The 18,661-nt window shown below is 45.4% G+C and overlaps 1 protein-coding gene across 4 annotated transcripts in view; it reads left to right on the top strand.

Moving 5' to 3' along the window:
* The window catches only part of CALN1 (calneuron 1), a 516,312-nt gene that overhangs the window by 339,367 nt on the left and 158,284 nt on the right, over positions 1–18,661 (top strand). The gene's annotated exons all lie outside the window — the stretch shown is intronic.

Here is an 18,661-nt window from a genome sequence, read left to right as displayed (position 1 = left end):
GGAAGGCTCAGTCCCACAAGGAAGGAATCCATAGCATTTCCCCACGAGGCATTCACCAATTTGTCGATTTGGAGACATGCCAGATCAGGGTATCTTTGTGTCTGAGTGCCAAGGAGGAAATAGGTCATTAGGCTGCTAGTCGATAGCACAGCACTAGGGAGACGAAAATGGAATTCGGACTCTACGGAGAAGGTGGACCCTGCTGCATATCCAGGCTTCTGGTTGGGGCCTTGAAGTATGCTTTCCAAAAAGCAGAGAACTGCAGGTAGAATGGGTTCATCATTGGTGGTGCCGGGGATGGAATCCAGGACTTCGCACAAGCTCGTTGAACACTCCTTCTCTTAGCTGTGCCCCAGCCCTTCACTGAGGGATTTTGCAGAGATGCTTACCCACCCACAACCCTTCGCAGACTCGGGGCTCTAGGCAGGTGCTCTGTTGCTTAGCTACATCGCTAGCTCCCCCTCTTGCCTTTTTGAGATACATCCTTGCTGAGTTCCCCAGGCTTGGCTTGAGAGTGTGATTCTCCTGTCTCAGCTGCCTGAGTAGCTGGAATATCAGGCCTGTACCACCCAACCTCCATCTGAGTAGGCTCATTGCTGATTGGTGTAAAAATACTATCATGATCTTCATCTCCCTGACAGAAGATGATTAAAACCTGAGAATCAAGGTTTTTTTAAAAAGACTATAAAATTATTAAATAACAAAATTAATAGGTACAGAAAGGAGACTGGGTCACCTAGCAGACATAAGACTCAAAGTAACAGTAATTAGAATGTTCAGGTATGTCAGTGAAAATAATTTATAAAAACTTTCCCATCATATCTTCATTGTGTAAAAAAAAGATTCAGATTGATATTCTGGAAAAAAAAAAGGCATAGCTGCTAAAATCAACAATTCAGTGAGTTTAATGGGAAATTAGAGATGGCCATAAGTAGGATAAATGAACTGGAAAAAAATATGAAGAGCACAGTGAGGCACCTGTATTCCTAGTACCTGGGAAGTTGAGGCAGGGGATTGTGAGTTCAAGACCACTCTGGGCCACATAGGGAGATGCTGTCTCAAAGGAAAAAAATTGTTTATAAGATATATACCATTATTGTATCTCAAGGATAGTTAAGGCCTGTGGCAAGATTTGAAGAGCCATTGATTGAAAATTGCACAAAAACAACGAAAGACACGAAAGGCAAAGTTATGAAAGTCTGTGAACATTTATCAGAACAAATCTAACGAGAATCGCATCTGAGTATGGTATTTTTTACAATATGAGGTTGCCTCAGGAACTTTGCCTGGGGAAATGTAGACAGTATCTACCTGTGGCTTATAGGCCTCCGCTGGCAAGCCAAAGTATATCCTCACCAAAGTCTTAACAGATAGACCAGCGAGTTCATATTGACTTATCTACAGAGTGTGGGTGAGGGGCTGCTTATAGGAATGGGGGTGACCCCAAATAGCTGAACCAAAGTCACCACAAATGGGATGACGACTGCCTCATAGCTGTACAATTGGAGTGCCCTGCTCAGGTCACCTTCCGCTCTATGTGATTAGCATCTCCTGAGACCACCGGGCCACATGCAGTTAGGGCGGAATTGCATACAAATGGCTAGGAAGTGCTGGAGAGTGAGGGGCCTGAGGGGCCAGTGACCTTCCCCGGTCCTCCTTCAATGAAGGAATGTCAACAGACAGCAAGCTGATCTCAAAGGTCTCTCATATATAGTCATGGCTCCTCTGATGAAGACGATTGCTCTTCTATTTGAAGGGTAGCATTCTCTGTGTATGAAAGGCTTGGCCCACAGCAGGAGGATCTAATGACCTTTCATGACCGGATCATGAGGGCTCTGACCTAACCAGTGATGTTCCCCATCAGTAGACTGACAATTCGATGGCATTGTTGGGAAGGAGTGGGAACTGTTATGTGGGATCCGACTAGAGGAAGTAAGTCTATGAGGGTTTGCTCTCATTTCCTTATTTCCTAGCTGCTGTGAAGTGTGCGGTTTTCCTCTTCCTTCCTGTCCTCTTATGGCGCTCCCAGCCCTCTTGGCAATGGAAACCATGCAACAATGGCTGAAGCCTCTATACCATGAACCCAAATGAATCTTTCCTCCTTTAATTTGTCCTTCTCAAGGATTTTGTCTTTATGATGGAAGAGTGAGTAGCATGGTTGTGGTTCATCACAGTTGCCAGATTGGCGAGATTTGCTCCGCCTGCAGAAACAAATCTTTGGACATGTAAATGAGGGGTTCTCTAGATTGGGCTAACCGAGGTAGGAAGACACACCCTGGATGTAAGTGGTACAGCCCCCATGGGCTGGGGCCCTGGAAGAAATAAAAGGGAGGAAGTGAGCTGAGCCCGAGCATTCCTCACCCTCTGCTTCCTGACTGTGGATGCCATGCGAGCAGCTGCCTATGGTTGTCGCCATGCCGCCATGCCAGCCATGATGGACTGTGTGCCTTTGAACTGTGAGCCACAGTGCACACTTCCTTCCTTAAGCAGCTTTCGCCAGGTGTTTTGTCACAGCCACAAGACAAGGGGCCAATGCAGTCGTTCACCGTAGTAACTGGTGCAAACTAAGGACAAAGAAAAACACCTTAAAACCCAAACAGTCACAGTTAAAAGGCTTACAATGACGAGAGATGGCTTTTCTGTAGAGACGGTAAAGCTTAGAAGGTAATTGATAGAATCTTTAAAAGCGATTGAGAAAGAGTAAATGTTACTGTAAGTGTCTATAGCCATAAAATGGCATCCTTCAGACATGATAGTTAAGTAAAGCCATTTTTCGTCACCTAAAGCCTGAAAGACTTGTTTTGTTTCAGAGCAGACCAACAGCAAAAGCCCTAAAGAGAGCTCTTCCTGGCAGGTGAAATGTGATTCCAGATGGAAATACAATTACAAAGGAAGAGATGAAGGTAGCTTAAAAAAGATGTAAAACCTGGCAGAGATGGCTAAACACAATGCATATTGAATGTTAAAGCTGATAAGAAACAATGTAGAGCTTGAGGTATACACACTTAAAACTTGACGGTGATAAAAGCAACAAGGAGTGGAGATCATTTGGCTTAAAACATTGTAAATCCCACGTGTCTTCTCACCAACATGGGTTATGGTAATTCAGGATCATGTGTCCATCTAGAGTGAGATTAACAAGGTACATCTAAGCTCAAACAATCAGTTGCCATAGTAGCTGATGTGGAGGAATGTTCTAGTCTTGAGATGGGGAGTTTTCAGGCTAAACACATTAAAAATCCTAGAGTAAACTGCTTATAGAAGATGTAGAAACACTATAAACATTAAAAATAAAAATAAGGCAGGCAGTGGTGGCGCACGCCTTTAATTTCAGCACTTGGGAGGCAGAGGCAGGCTGATTGCTGTGAGTTCGAGGCCAGCCTGGTCTACAAAGTGAGTCCAGGACAGCCAAGTCTATACAGAGAGACCCTGTCTCAAAAACACAAAAACAAAACAAAACAAATAACAAATAAAACAAACAAACAAAAAAGACAGGCAAATGACTCACACGGTAAAGGCACCTGCCACCAAGCCTGATGACCTGTTTCCTGCATCCATATGGTGACAGGAGAGAAATGACTTCGAAATGTTGTCCTCTGACCTCTACACATGTGCCACGATATGCTATGCACACGCACACATGTGTGCTCACACACACATATGCACAGGGTAGGGAAGGGGAGAGAAAAGGGAGGAGTAAAGGAAGAGGAAATGTGAGTGAGAAGGATGGTGGATTATTATCAGAGTGGATTTTAAGACAACAGGCATTACCAGACACCCAATGTCCAACTCAGCAGAAGATTGGAGCAATCTCAAATCTATAGGCAACTAATAACACAGATTCCAAATATATAGATAAAAACCGACTCAATAAAAGGTAAAAATCAATACATCCAAGTTGCATTTTTAAACTTTAACCTTTTTTCCTTTTTGTTAGGATTTGTTTATTTTGTTTTTATGTGTATGAGTGTTTGCCTCTCTGAAGCATGTGTGTGTACCATGTGCATGCCTCGTGTCCATTAAGGTCAGTAGACAGTGGCCACATACCCCAGAACTGGAGTGTTAGAGACAGGTGTGAGCCACCATGTGGGTGCTAGGACCTGAACCTGCGTCCCCTTTAAGAGCATCCAGTGCTCTTAAATGCTGAGCCATCTCTCCAGCTCCTATAACAGTGTGTTTCTCTCTGACAAGTGGAACAAAAAGTCAAATGCAAATGAGGATGTAAGGTACTTGTGCGTCTTGACTAGCAAAGAACACTGCACCCAACAGCCCTGGATTATTCCTTGGTGCCAAGTATACAGGGACCGTGTACCATTCTCTCTATCATATGTTGGGTGATAAGCCAAACTCTACAAATTTCAAAACTGAAATAAAATATATTCTCCGGTCGCATGGAATTAAGCTCCGAAACAAAACCTGAAGAATAGAATGCTAAAAATCCCCGTATGTTCTTCCGTGAAGCCAAGTGAATTCGTTACTGTTCTCTGTGTTGGGACCAAAAAGCTGACAAAAGCACTTTAGGGGAAAAATGGGATTTTTTTTTTTTTTTTTTTTTTTTTTTTTTTAAGCTGGGGGTTTAGGAAGAGATCTGACCCACTGTTGTGGGGAAAGCACAAAAGAGGTATCTGGCCACACTCTTATCTGTGGTCAAGAAGAAAGGGACTAGAAAGACTCAAGACCCGCCCCTCGATGACCCACTTCCTCCAGTGAAGCCACGCCTCTTAAAGGTACCATAGCAACCTAAAACAATGCTGAAAACAGCTTAGGACCAAGCTACAGGTGATAGTTCTCATTCGAACCACAAGACCATGGATCAAAAAGAAGTACTAGAATTAAGAAATACTCCAAACCAGATAAAAACGAAAACATAGCATGTCAAAACATCCGAACCCTGTAGTTTCCGTTTCTATTGCTTGATAGTTTCAAACATTTATATAATGCGTTTCAGTCACTTTCACCACCATTTTCCTCCCCTTCTCTCCCTATTCCCACGGGAACCCCTAATTCTCAACAAGCCCTTCTACTTTGATATCTTCCTTTTTATGTGTGGCCCACTGAGTTTAATTAATCACTTGCCCCAGTGAATGGAAAGTTTTTTGGTAGAACAGGGCAACTGATCGTCGGCCACGCCACTAAAGAATACAGCAGCCCTCCCTGAATAAGCCCTGACTTGACTACGTATCTTCTCTCAGGGATGCTTGAGTCCTCACGGGACCCCTCCGCCATGCAAGACGAAATAGTAGAAGGAAAATTGAGCATTAATGTCAGTGCAGCATCTCTCCATGGTTCTTGCTCTCCTTGATGGACCGTGGGCCCCACTTATAAGCCGAATAACCCGTTCCTTCCCAAGATGCTTTGCTCAGTGGGTTTTTTGTTTGTTTTGGTTTTTTTTTTTAAATCACAGCAATAGAATGAGACCAAGACACTGGTCAAGATTAATTATCATTTCATAAATCTGTCAAGGGAGAAAAGGCCGTCCCTGTGGTCAGAGTGCCCTGGATGCAATAGCTTTTCAAAGGCCGTCTTCTGGGAGACCAAACTTTTGACCTAAGAGCCTTCTGGGAATGATTTAGATTCAAAATGCCATCATGGGGGAGTTTAGAACTGGGGATAAGAACTAGGAAAACAGACACAGGGCAGAATACAGGGGAAGCAAGAGAATTTTAGTCAACTAGACCCAAGTAATCGCACCTGACCCTAATGGGGCGAGCTCTCCGGCCTTACAGCCTAGTGCCGGAAGTTGATCTCCTACCAGAAGATCCCGGAAGCCCCGCCCCCAATCACTCCATTGTTGTCAGAGGCCCTTCCAGCTCAGCATATGGTGCCTGAAGAGAGAAGCCAGGCTCTGTGCGCATCTATTTTTAAGCAGTCAGATTTATGCAGCCATGCCTAAGAGGCCCCTAGAAGCTGTTTATTGTGCGATTAAACCAGCACTTTCTGGAAGCCTTCTTCTAACTCAGCAGGCTATGCCATTAGAGTCCTGACACGGCTTCTGGTCACGCAGAGAAGAACTCCGAGGGTATTATTTTAAGCCCTTCCCAACCCCTCTGCTCGACTTCAACCTGCACACCTGGGACCCTGCACTACGCTGACAGGGCTGACACGCCCTACTTGCCTGAATGTCAACGTGAGGCTAAAGGAGAGTACTGCAGTGCTCCACTCACCTGGTGATGGCATTTTAGGGCTGAGGACCCTGAAACCATAGTTGCCCATGGGCTCGGGAACCTTCTTTTCATTCACAGCTGAAGGAAGGATGGATGGAGAAAAGCAATGCTTCTCGATGAGAGACGAGAGGCGCTTCTTCAGACATTCATGGGCCAGGTGATGCCCTGTGCTTCTAACAGAACGCCCTTACCTTACCATTCCTCACTTCAGCCACAGCCTCCCATTCTCTCTTCATTGTTATCAACCATTGCTGGCTCAAACGGCTCTATCCCAACACTCAAATGGAGATTGGATTCATCCCTGACGTCATGGGGCTGCAGGTTTAAAAGCAATTCTGTAATAAGCTGTTTTCTGCTACTATACCAAAATAGCAGAAGCTGAGTAACCAGTATAGAAAAGAGGTTGGTTTAGTTTATACTTCTGGGGATATGCAACTGTGGAGTAACGGTGTGGAGCAAAGCAGTTCATGGTTTCAGAGGGCTCACATCTAAGTGCCCAGGAAGCAGCGAAGGGGCAAGTGGTTGCGTCCTTTTCCACCTTAAATTCCATTGGAGGGGGCCTAGAAGTTAAGAGTCCTTGCTGGTCTTCCAGAGAACCATAGGTTGATGTGGTGGCACACGCTTGTAACCCCAGCACACTGAGAAGCAGAGGCAAGGGGGATCTCTGTGAGTTCGGGGCTAGCTTGGTCTACAAAGCGAGTCCAGGACAGTTAGGGCTACACAGAGAGACCCTGTCTAAAACAAAACAAAACAACAAAACAAATAATTAATTAGGTCAAATAAATTCCACATGTGCCCTCAGGGGATGGTGTTACCCCCGTTCAAGGTGGAACTTTCCGTCTTGGTTAGTCCTATCTGGAAGCACCTTCTCTCTCACACACACCAGACAGGTGCCTCGCCCTTGACAATGGAGGTTACAAATGCTCTTCTTTGGAAAACTGAAGCTCTCTGGGGGAGCATCAAGAGAATTACTTCAGATTGAAGCGGCAAGCTGTGTATCGTCTCGTGAGCCAAGTCCAGTGTGCAGTCCTCGTCTGTCTAGCACATACGAGTTGAGTGTTGAAAACACTGGTGACGCTGGAGCTGTGGAGAGGGCTCTGAACCCGCACAGAACAAGCTGGTATGCTGCTGCACGTTCGTAATCCCAGCCAGAGAGGGGGCTTTGTTGGTAAAGTGCTCGCTGACCAAGCGCGAGGACCCGAGTTCGGATCCTCAGAACTCATGCCAATGTTATGGTACGGGTTTGTGTACTAGGGGAGGTGGACAGGGAGGATATGGAGCTTTGTCAACAGCTAACCTGGATGAGTTGGAGAGTTCTAGATTTGACAAGAGGCCTTAGCTCAAAAACTAAAGTGGACGGTGACTAAGAAAGATACCCTACATCAGTGGTCCTCAACCTTCCTAACGCCACGATCCTTTAATACAGTTCCTCATGGTGTGGTGACAGTTACTTTGTAACTGTAAGTTTGTTGCTGTTATAAATCCATAATGTAAACATTTGGTATACACACACACACACACACACACACACACACACACACATACACACACACACACACTCACACACAATTAAGTGGTGGTGAACCAGCATAAGGGGTAGAGTTGTACTTTCTGACACTCTAACAAAAACGTGCACATCTCTGTCTAGCCGTCTGCATGAGGGACACTCTGTCCTTATGTGAACTTAGTAATTTTTCGTAGGTTTCTGAAAATTATTGGAGACTATTATCTCCGATTCAGGTCATGACTCCAAATCTTCTCAACACCCAGGAAACACAATGAGCGAGCTCTTTATTTAAATTACGGAATCATGAGAGCGCACCAGGCAGGGAGGAGAGTGTCTGGCTGCAGACGGAATTGCCTTAATGAAGGCTCCAGGATAATAGACTGAGACTTCTGTCTGGGCCCTGCTTGAGCAGCATGCTGCGGAGGTTAATTGGATCAAGCCTTGATGTTTCCTTTCCCCCCTTTAAATCCTGATTGCAGGGGGAAGCCGCCATCATCCAAATCCAGTGCATTCTTCCTTCAAGCTGGTTCTGCTTTGGAGACATTTATTATGGCTGTGATTTAACAAGCTTTAAGAGAACCAGGCAGCCAAATAAAACCACATATCAACAGTGCACGGGCATTACTGGTTCCGAAGTTAGCTGGTGGCTTTTTTCTGTCAGGGAGACCAGCCGATTGTAAATGGGGTCTTTTCTGTACTGTGTGGCATAAAACAAAACAAAACAAACAAACAAACAAAAAATCACTGTGAAGCCACTTATGTGGATGAGGATGGTAGCCATGGAGGGCCAAAATTATAATACCACAACCAACAACTCATTTTCCTAGGCCTAGAAATTACATGGTAAAAGTGAAATACGTAGTGCTGGTTTTTCATTTTGTGACAAAATTGTCTGTGATAAACAATTTAAATGAGGATTTATTTTCACTCCAGGTTATAGAAGATTTGGTTAGTCATCACTTCTAGTTAGCCTTGCCTGTTTGGTTTATTTTTAATGAGATAGGGTGTCTCTATGTAGCCCTGCCTGTCCCGAAACTTGATATGTAGACCAAAGCTGGCCTTGAACTCATAGTGTTCCACCAGCCTCTGCCTCCCAAGTGCTGGGATTAAATGCATATGTCACCACGTCCAGCCTATTTAGCTTTAATTGTCAGCTTGACTCAACCTACCATTATCTTGGAAGAGAATCTTGATAGATTTAATTGCCCAGCTCAGAGTAGCCCATGGCTATATTTAGGGGGATTGTATTAACTATTAATTTATTCAGAACAGTGGTTCTCAACCTTCCTAGTGCTGTGACCCTTTATTACAGTTCCTCATGTTGTGGTGACCCCTAACCATAAAATTATTTTCATTGCTACTTCATAACTGTAAATTTCTCTACTGTTATGAGTCATAATGGAAACATCTGGTGTGCAGGATTACACCGTGGAAGGGTCTGTCGACTCCAAAGGGGTCTTGGCCCACAGGATGTGAACCACTGATTCAGAAGGGACCCAGCCTATGTTGGTGGCATCATGGCCTGGGCAGGTGTCCCTAAGCTGTTTTAAAAGGCTGTTTAAGCTGGAGCCTATGAGCAAGCCAGGTGACAACCTGCATCCTCCACAGTTCCTAATGTAGTTGTTGGCTGTGAAGTGAGTTCCTTGGCGTGGGGTTATACTGTGTGGGATGGCAAGTTCCTGCCTCAACTTCCCTCAGTGACTAGGGACTTCCCCAGTGTGACTTGGAGCTGTAAACTAATACAAACTTTTCCTCCCCCAGGGTGCCTTAGGTCAGAGCATTTTTATCACAGCAACAGGAAACAAATGAGAGCAGTTAGTGTTCGATCCTGGGCAGGGTTATTTAGCATCTTTGACAGACAGCTTACATGTCTGTAAAATGGGCATAAAATATCCTTTCTTCCTTGAGTAGCTCAATGGACCGGATGTGTGGTGCCCGTTGAAGGAATGCCCTTTCATTCCTATTGGCTGAGGCATCAGCTGAGCCAATCGTAAGAATCTTGTGCACTGGGTACCTTTGCTTCCTCTCAGCATCCTCGGAGTTGTTGCTGTTGTTGTTGCTGCTGCTGTTTTATAGTAGCTCTTAGACAAATGAGTGTGTGATACTGAGACGTGGACCCAGGGCCTCGTGTGTGCTACACCAATCCTCACCCTCTGGTCTATACCCCCGGCTCCTTCTTAAGTGTTCTCGGCAAGTGATCTACTGTACTCACCAGTGCAAGCTGAGAAACACTGACCTCAGTAGCACACAGCATTTCACAGAGCCAAGGGAGCCATCTAATTTGAATTTAGCATCACATAATCCTTTTGAACCACTTAAACCATGTTCTTGGAGCCTCCTGGGGGGGGGGGGATTTTTATTTGCTGGGTCTTTTCCTTATTCCTTCTTTGTGTGTGTGTGTGTGTATGTGTGTGTGTGTGTGTGTGTGTATGTGTGTTGTGTGTGTGTGGTGTGTGTGTGTGTGTGTGTGTGTGTATGTATCTGTCCTTTCTATCTCAAATATTCCTCTCTTTGTCTCCCTGTCTTTGTATAAAGCCTGAGTTCTTCTGGCCTGCCTCTCCTCCACACTGCAGGCTGACTTGGTGTCTTAGCATCCTACCAATCTCCGTGATAAAAATACAAACACAAAAGCAAGCTGAGGAAGAAAGAATTTCCTTGGCTCACGAGCCTAGACACAGACGATCACGGCAGGGAAGTCAGGATGGGCAAGAACCGGAAGCAGCTGCTTACATGGCACCCACAGTTAAGAGCAGAGAGAACGTATGAATGAATGCACACGCACTAAGCGTTCAGTTTAGGACCCAGCCCCATGAGATGATGCCTCTCATTTTCAGCGTGGGTCTTCCCATGGAACTAGCCAGATCAAGACAACTCTCCACAGACATGCCCATAGGACAGCATCATCCAGACAGTCCTTCATTGATGAGGCCCCTTCCCAGATGTGTCTAGGTTATGTCAGGTTGAAAATTCAACCAACCACTCACATTACACTAGGGAATTGACTCTTTTGTATTCCGGTTCCTCTCACATTGAATGGTAAGATTCCCTTTCGGTAGACCCCATCAGGTGGTAACTGTCCTGAGATCAAGGACTAGGTCATTGTTGTAGAGAGAGCTTTAACCTTGAACATAACGCCTGAGCCATCGTGGACACTCAACCAGCTGGATGAATAGAGAGGAACGTATGAATGAATCATCATCCATTAACGATGCACCAATCAGAGTCATGCATTTAGAAACGTATGCGTTCAATGAGTCTTGACAGATGGTTTAAGCTGGGACGTTGTGGCACACACCTATAATTCCAGCACCAGGGGAGGTGACAGTAGGACAGTTGTGATTTTTAAGGTCATCCTCGGCTACAAATTGAGTTTGAGGCCAGCCTGGGCTACATGACACTCCATCTCAAAACAACCAAACAGTCAATAACAGAACGGGAGCTGGCTTGTGTGGAACTTCACAGTCAAGGTCTGGCAGTTTTACCTTATCACGTCGTCGGTGGGAAGCCTGGAAAAGGGTTTGAGTGGTAAATTTGAACTAGGTGCTTTAAGATGGCATTTAAAGAGGACGAATGGGAGGCCAGTCTGGATTTAAGATAGATCTCTGTTAAGAAGTGTTGCAGCCTGCAGGCATTGGTGCTGATGTCAAAGACATTCTCCATTACTTAGCTGTAGAGCTGGATTTAAGTGGATAGTAAAATGAAAGCATCAGTGATTCTTATTTAAAAACAGAAGATGCATTCTGGAGCAGTATGCAGGACTTCACCTCCGGGACAGTGTATTTTATTTCATATTTGTGCAGGCTTCTCTCTTTCTTTTGGGTCAATTTTCTTAAATTAGCTAATATACAAGGTATACAATATTTTCAAACAGTGTCTTTGGCAAACTCTTCTTCTCTTTTATCTCTTTTTACCCCCATGCCACCCTTGATTGCCCCATCCCCAACCGTGCTAGCTAGGTTTTATTGTCAGCACTTCGACTGAAGAACTGCCTTCAACGGATTGGGCCGTGAGCATGTTGGGGGCGGGACCATTAACGGATTGGGCCGTGAGCATGTGGGGGCGGGACCATTAACGGATTGGGCCGTGAGCATGTTGGGGGCGGGACCATTAACGGATTGGGCCGTGAGCATGTTGGGGGCGGGACCATTAACGGATTGGGCCGTGAGCATGTTGGGGGCGGGACCATTAACGGATTGGGCTGTGAGCATGTGGGGGCGGGACCATCCTAATGGAGGTTTTTACATATGAGTCCAACTCACTGCAGCAGCTCAACTCCTAGGTCTAGGCTGTATGAGAAAGAAGTAAGCCACAGAGCATCGCTCCTCCTTGTTTTCTGCTTTACTTCCTGCCCTGACTTCCCTAGGCGATGCATTGTGTAAGCCAAATAAACACTTTTCTTCCATTAAGTTCCTTTTGATCATGGCATTTTATCACAGGAAAATAATAACTGATACCCCCCCCCCCCAGTAACTCTTCCGCTTTCATATCCTATGTATCCCTGTCACCTTCAGCCCTTTCTTGGCACTTATTTTTTATTCTCTCTTGGCCTCCCTCTTAGTTTTTCAGGCTTTACCCACATTTACATATATATGTAATGTATATGCGTATGCGTATTTACATGTATACGTGTGTATTGCAGGATATCACATGTGAGAGAACATGTGTGTTTTGCCTTTCGGAGTATAGGCTGGTTCACCCCTCCTTAGCAACCTGGTGGTCCCCCGCCCCCAGGAGGTCACCATATTGATGCTGAACTTAGTGCGGATGCTGATTGGCATGGCGCACTATCCAACCCAGAATGCCTGGACTCACTCAATCCTCCTGTCTCAGCCTTCCCAGTATCTGGGACTACACACATGTGCCACAGCACCTGACAAGACCTGGTTTCAAAAACAAAAAAGTAGACGGAATTCTTCCTGTTGGGCACCACAAATGTCCCTCTCAACTAATATCCTCAGCCTAAGATTGTTCGAGTTGACCTCCCTTCTAGACATAGGTTTTCTTTCTGATAAGTTTGGGGTGGGTATCTTTGCTCGCTTCCAGACTTAATTCAAGAATTTCAGTTTTAGGGCTACCTAATGCTGTGACCCTTTAATACAGTTCTTCATGCTGTGTCAATCCACAACCATGAAATTATTTTCCTGGCTACTTCATAACTGTCATTTTGCTACTGTCATGAATCATAACATAAACATTCTTTTTGGAGATAGAGGGTTGCTAAAGGGGTCGCGACCCATAGGTTGAGAACCCCTGCCTTAGGGTCTCACATCCCACTACTACAAAAGCAAGCGGGCAGAAGCTGGGGCTTTGGCTCGGGTGGTAGAATGCTTGCCTAGCAGCCACGAAACACTAGCCCCATACTCAGCACCCGCACAAACTGTATATGGTGGCATATGCCTGCAATCCCAGCATTCCAGAGGCTAAGGACACAGAGCTCAAAAGTTCAAGGCTAAGCCAGGCTACATAGTGAGGTGATAATTCCAAAATGAAATTAAATAGTACATGCCATTAAATAAGAATGCTGAGGATATAGCTTCATCAGTAAACTGCTTGCTGCTCAGGCATGAGGAGCTGAGGTAAAGCCCTAGGTTTTTGTTTTGTTTTGCTTTTCTTACAGCCAGACTGGGGGCCCGTGAGCTGGCTCAGTGGGTAAATCACTTGCCATGGAAGCTTGGATGACCTGAGTTTGATCTCTGAAGCCCACATAAAGGATAGGAGGAGAAAGCAGACTCCATGGAATGGCCCCTTGACTTCCATAGGTACACGTGTGCAGACACACAACATACATGTCCAAACCCACAATAAATAAAAGTGTCATGGTTTTGGTTTTTTGAAACAGGGTTTCTCTGTGTAGCCTTGGCTGTCCTAGACTCCGCTTTGTAGACCAGGCTGGCCTCGAACTCATAGGGATGCACCTGCCTCTGCCTCCCTGAATGCTGGTATTACAGGTGTTCGTCACCACACCAGATATGGTGGTGACACTGGTCATCATAGTAGATCACCGGGCTCACTGATCAACAAACTTAGCCCATCAGTGAACTCTGGGTTCAGCAAGAGATCCTGTCTCAAACAGAGTAAGGCAGAGCACAATTGAGAAAGACATCTAATGTCACCCTCTGAACACACACACACACACACACACACACACACACACACACACACACACTATACTGAGGATTGAGATATAATGACAATTCAGGAAAAGTATCCTAGGTGTGATAAAAATACCCTGACCAAAAGCAATATAGGAGAGGATTTATTTCATCTTACAACTCCTATATATAGTATGCCATTGTGGGGAAATCAAGTCAGAACTTGAGCTAGTCTAATTGTATCCATAGTCAATCACAGATAAAATGTATGCACGCATATTCATATATTTATTTGCCCATGCCCACTTTGATTTCTCCACTCTTCTACTGTCCAGAAGCCCCTATCTAAGGAATGGCGCCACCCACAATGGGCTCACTCTCCCGTATCAATTAACAAGACAATCCACCACAGACTATTTCCACAGGTCAACCCAATATGGGCAACCTGTCATTGAGGCTCCCTTCCCAGGCAGTTCTAGGCTATATCCATCTGCAAATTCATACTAACCTTTGCACAAGGAAAACATTAGTATATGGTTGATTTATAAGTCCTCAGACAAGGCGGAACTCGAATCCACAGGACAATGCAGATTGTCCATGACCTCAGCGCCTCCGGTTTGCAGAAGGTGTGTCTAGTGACTGCAGACCCCAAGCAGGGTGTCCAGAAAGTGATCTCTCACCCTCGGAGCCCCTACCACCTCCTTGTCAGATTGGTTTTTCTTATCTATACTTTGTCATTGCCGAACACCCACAAGACGCTTGGTGTTTCAGAGCCTTTTGTGATTAGGCGGAGAGGCAGTCGTGAAAAGGAAGATAGAGGCTGTCAAAAATCAAATTGGTTCCTCTCTCTCGTAAAGGAAGTGCCAGTGAGCTGAAATGGCCTCATTTATTTTTTCAATTCTAAGGAAGAAACAGGTGTTTCTTGGAGTGACACCCTCGCCAGGCCTCTTATTGTGCTGAAGAGCTTGAGCCCAAGAGTGAGTGAGATTTAAGCTTGTAAGAGAGAATTAAGGTTGCAAAGAGTCGGGAAACTGAGACCAGGTAGGAGACCTTCCTGCAAGAGTCTAATTGCTATGTGAGTTTCCTGTTAGCTGTACAAAGAAGTGGACAAGTACTGTTTCTGTTCCCACCCGTGGTTGTTAACATGGCATGGTCAAGTCAATTGGATTTCGAGTCACCTAAGACACGCACTTCTGGCCACCTCTGTGAAGATGTTTCCAGAAAGGTTGAAAGAGTAGGAAAGAGTTACCTTGGGTGTGCATGGCGCTATTCCCTAGGCTTAGGCTATGACCTGAATAAAAAGGACAAAGAGCATAGCCCTCTTTGCTTCGTGACTGTGGGTGCAGTGTGTCCAACTGCCTCACACTCTTCCTGCCATCCCTGACCCACCATGATGGATCGTCCCTTCAACTGTGAGCCAAAATAAAGGCTTCCTTTCTTAAGTTGCTCTTAGCAGATACTTTGTGGCAACAATGGGAAAAGTAACTAATTGACAGCCATGCTGCAGTTGTAGATACTCTTAGGCTAGACACTGAGTATCCTAAGAACAAGTCCCCCACCGCCCCCCAAGAATAGCCACTTGCTAGTTTGTTGTCTTCGCTGCTCACCTGACCTCTATTCTTCATTTGCCTCATCCATAAAATGGGGGCCAATGACTCCTGTCCCAGATGATCTACAGGCAAGTGCTCCAATGGCCCGTGTGCATTGAGATTATAATAACATGCGTTGCTCTTTGTAGATGAGAGGGTTATCATCACTGCCATCCTTTTCTTGAAAAAAGAAAAGATCTTAAAGCAGATGAAACCCGTGCAGTTCTGGAATTTGTACCTGTTATGGAACTTGATTATCTCCTCAGCTGAAATGTCTTCCCTAGAGGTTTACTGTCTATCCAGGCTTTCTATAGTAGCATGCTCTGCCACAGAACCACAGGCCTCGCTTCTCATTGGAGGAGTCTAGGCAAGCCGTTTATCACCAAGCCACACTCCCAGTCCCTCACTGGGGGATTCTAGGCAGATGGTTTACTGCAGAGGCACAGTCCCACCCTCTCCCTAGGAGATTTTAGGCACGTCCTCTACCACCGAGCTGGAAGACAATGTCAGCTGTCATTCTTCAGGCATCCTCCACTTTGTTGTTTGAGATCCTCTCTCTCAATGCCCTGGAGGTCATTGTGAAGGCCAGACTGACTGATCAGTGGGCTCCTCCTGGAATCTACCTGTCTCTACCTCCTGAATGCTCTGATAGCAAGTGTATGCCAATATGCCTGGCTTTTATCCTTCTGCAAGTTACAAGAATCAAATTCGGGTCCCTGTGCTTGCAAAGCAAGCTCTTTCCCCATTGAGGCATCTCCATGACTATACATTCTTGGGGCTTGGAAAAGCGCCATGTATGTCAGCCTTTATCTATACCTTACCCAGACAGAATAACTTTTTTTTTAAAAAAATACTTTTTGTTTTGTTTTGTTTTGTAGAGACAAAGCCTATGTAATCAGGCTGGCCTGGGGCTAGTGGCAATCTCTCTGCTTCCTTGTCCTGAGGTCTAGGATTATAGATGTGAGACATTGTGCTCATTTTAAAAAACAATGTTTCTTTTATAAATATGAGACGGGGTGGTGGGGGTTCGGGGGGCGGGGAGGAGAACGACGCCGTGGCTGCAAGTGGGAAGGATAATGTGTGCAGAGAGGCCTTTGTGATTTAGTGAGTCACTCTTATCTCAGAACATCATCCTTTCGTCTTAGGCAGAATTATCATCAGAGATGGAACTTGCTCTCGAAAAAAGTCATCTCATTTATCATCTGTGTGCCCACCTGCTAAGAGAGAGATGCTTTCTCTCTCTCTCTCTCTCTCTCTCTCTCTCTCTCTCTCTCTCTGTGTGTGTGTGTGTGTGTGTGTGTGTGTGTGTGTGTGTGTGTGTGAGTGTTGTACCCATTGATGGAGAGCTGGGTTCTAGGGTCATTTTATTAAGATTAATAGATCATGGCATTGTACAGACACTGGATACCCAACTGACCTATATAGATAAAGGATCCCAAGTCAGACCTGGTGGTTCAGGGCTGCCACTCTGGCTTCATGGGAAATTGAGGTAGGAGGACCACATAGTCAGAGCCTGCCTGAACTCCACAGTGAGTTAAAAAAAAAACAGGCTGGACAACTTTGTCTCAAAATATAAAAGTAAAAAGAAGGCTTGGAATGTAGCTCAGTGATAGAGCACTTGCTCAGAATCCCCCAGTGAGGGGCTGGGGTGCAGCTCAGTGGTAGAGCACCTGCCTAGAATCCCCCAGTGAGGGGCTGGGGTGTGGCTCAGTGGTAGAGCACCTGCCTAGAATCCCCCAGTGAGGGGCTGGGGTGTGGCTCAGTGATAGAGCACCTGCCTAGAATCCCCCAGTGAGGGGCTGGGGTGTGGCTCAGTGGTAGAGCACCTGCCTAGAATCCCCCAGTGAGGGGTTGAGGTATGGCTCAGTGTTAGAACACTTGGCTAACATGAATAGTTCTTTGGGTTTTATCCTCACCACTTAAGATACACACACATAAACACACACTCACACACATGTGCATGCATGTGTGTTTGCACACATGCACACATGGGGTGGGGAGATTCTATTTACACAAAAGGAACTTGAACATGCAAGTCATTGTTTCTTTACTGAAACAAATATCTGATAAACCAATTCAAAAGGAGAACAAGTTTTTTCAATTCAGTTCTAGAAACTTCCATGCACCTTAGTTGTGTGTCCCTTTTACTTTCAGGACAGTTCCAGGCAGCACAGGGTGATTGTGAATACATGATATAGTGCAGCAAGCTGCTCCATGTTGCATGGGAGGTGAAAAGAGAAGAGACACTAATATCCCATAATCCCCTTTGGATGCACACCCTGATGCACTACATCCTCCACCAGACCTCCCCTTTTAGAGGATTCACTGCCTCCCAATAGCTGCAAGCTGAGGACCAAGGCTCAGTCAGTGCAAGTGTGACAACCTGAGTTGAGTCCCTAAAACCCATGTAAAGAAGCTAGGCACAGCGGTACGCACTTCTAAGCCTGGTACTGAAAAGGCAAATAGATGCATCTATGGAGGTCTGTGTCGTGCTGTCTGCTAGCTGGCCAGTGTAGGCGAGTCACTGGTTCTAAGCCAGTGAGAGATCGTGTCTGGGGCAGCACCTAAGAACTACACTGAATGTCATAGTTGCATATGTGTGCACTTGCACACATACAGAGAGAGAGAGAGAGAGAGAGAGAGAGAGAGAGAGAGAGAGAGAGAGAGAGAGAGAAGCACTCTACTAGAAATTTCTGGGTCCCTGCAGTGCATATTCCAAATTCACATGAACCAAAAGACCCCAGTTTGCTCGTTAGCTCTAAAGTTAGACCCATTGAGTTTGTCTATCTCCCTCTGTCAGCACACTGACCACCTCTATCACACTTTCCCTTTAAATGAATAAGGACATGGCCATGCCTGCCCTTCCTGACTTCCTGACAATGCGGCAAAGATACCAACTCTGGCACAGAAGAGGAGGATTTGAATGAAAACAGGCAGCTTATGTATTGTTATATTTATTTTCCAATGCATTCCAATATGTCCTTTTAATGCATCTGCTTTTCTCCTGTGTCCGTGAACTCTGTAAATTCAACAACAGGTTTTTTTTTTTATCTCCCACTCCCAGCCAACCTTCCCAGTCACTCTTTTTAGCTTGGTTTTCCTCCAGGCTCCTTGGAAACCTTCCGATGTTAACTTTTTGATTTATGTTGTCTCCCTTTGGCATTGAAAGTGGCTAACCTTGACAAATGCTTGCACTCTGTGGTTAGGTCTAAATTGGACGAAAGATAATCCCAAAATAGAACAGCTTTTAAAAAAAAAAAGTATATGGTGTGATTGTAGGGGAAGAGTCCAAGTTATGCACCACCCGAC

This window comes from Acomys minous, assembly GCF_964271855.1.
Source record: "Acomys minous genome assembly, chromosome: 16".
Lineage (NCBI taxonomy): Eukaryota > Metazoa > Chordata > Mammalia > Rodentia > Muridae > Acomys > Acomys minous.
This window is presented reverse-complemented; position numbering and strand designations above follow the sequence as displayed.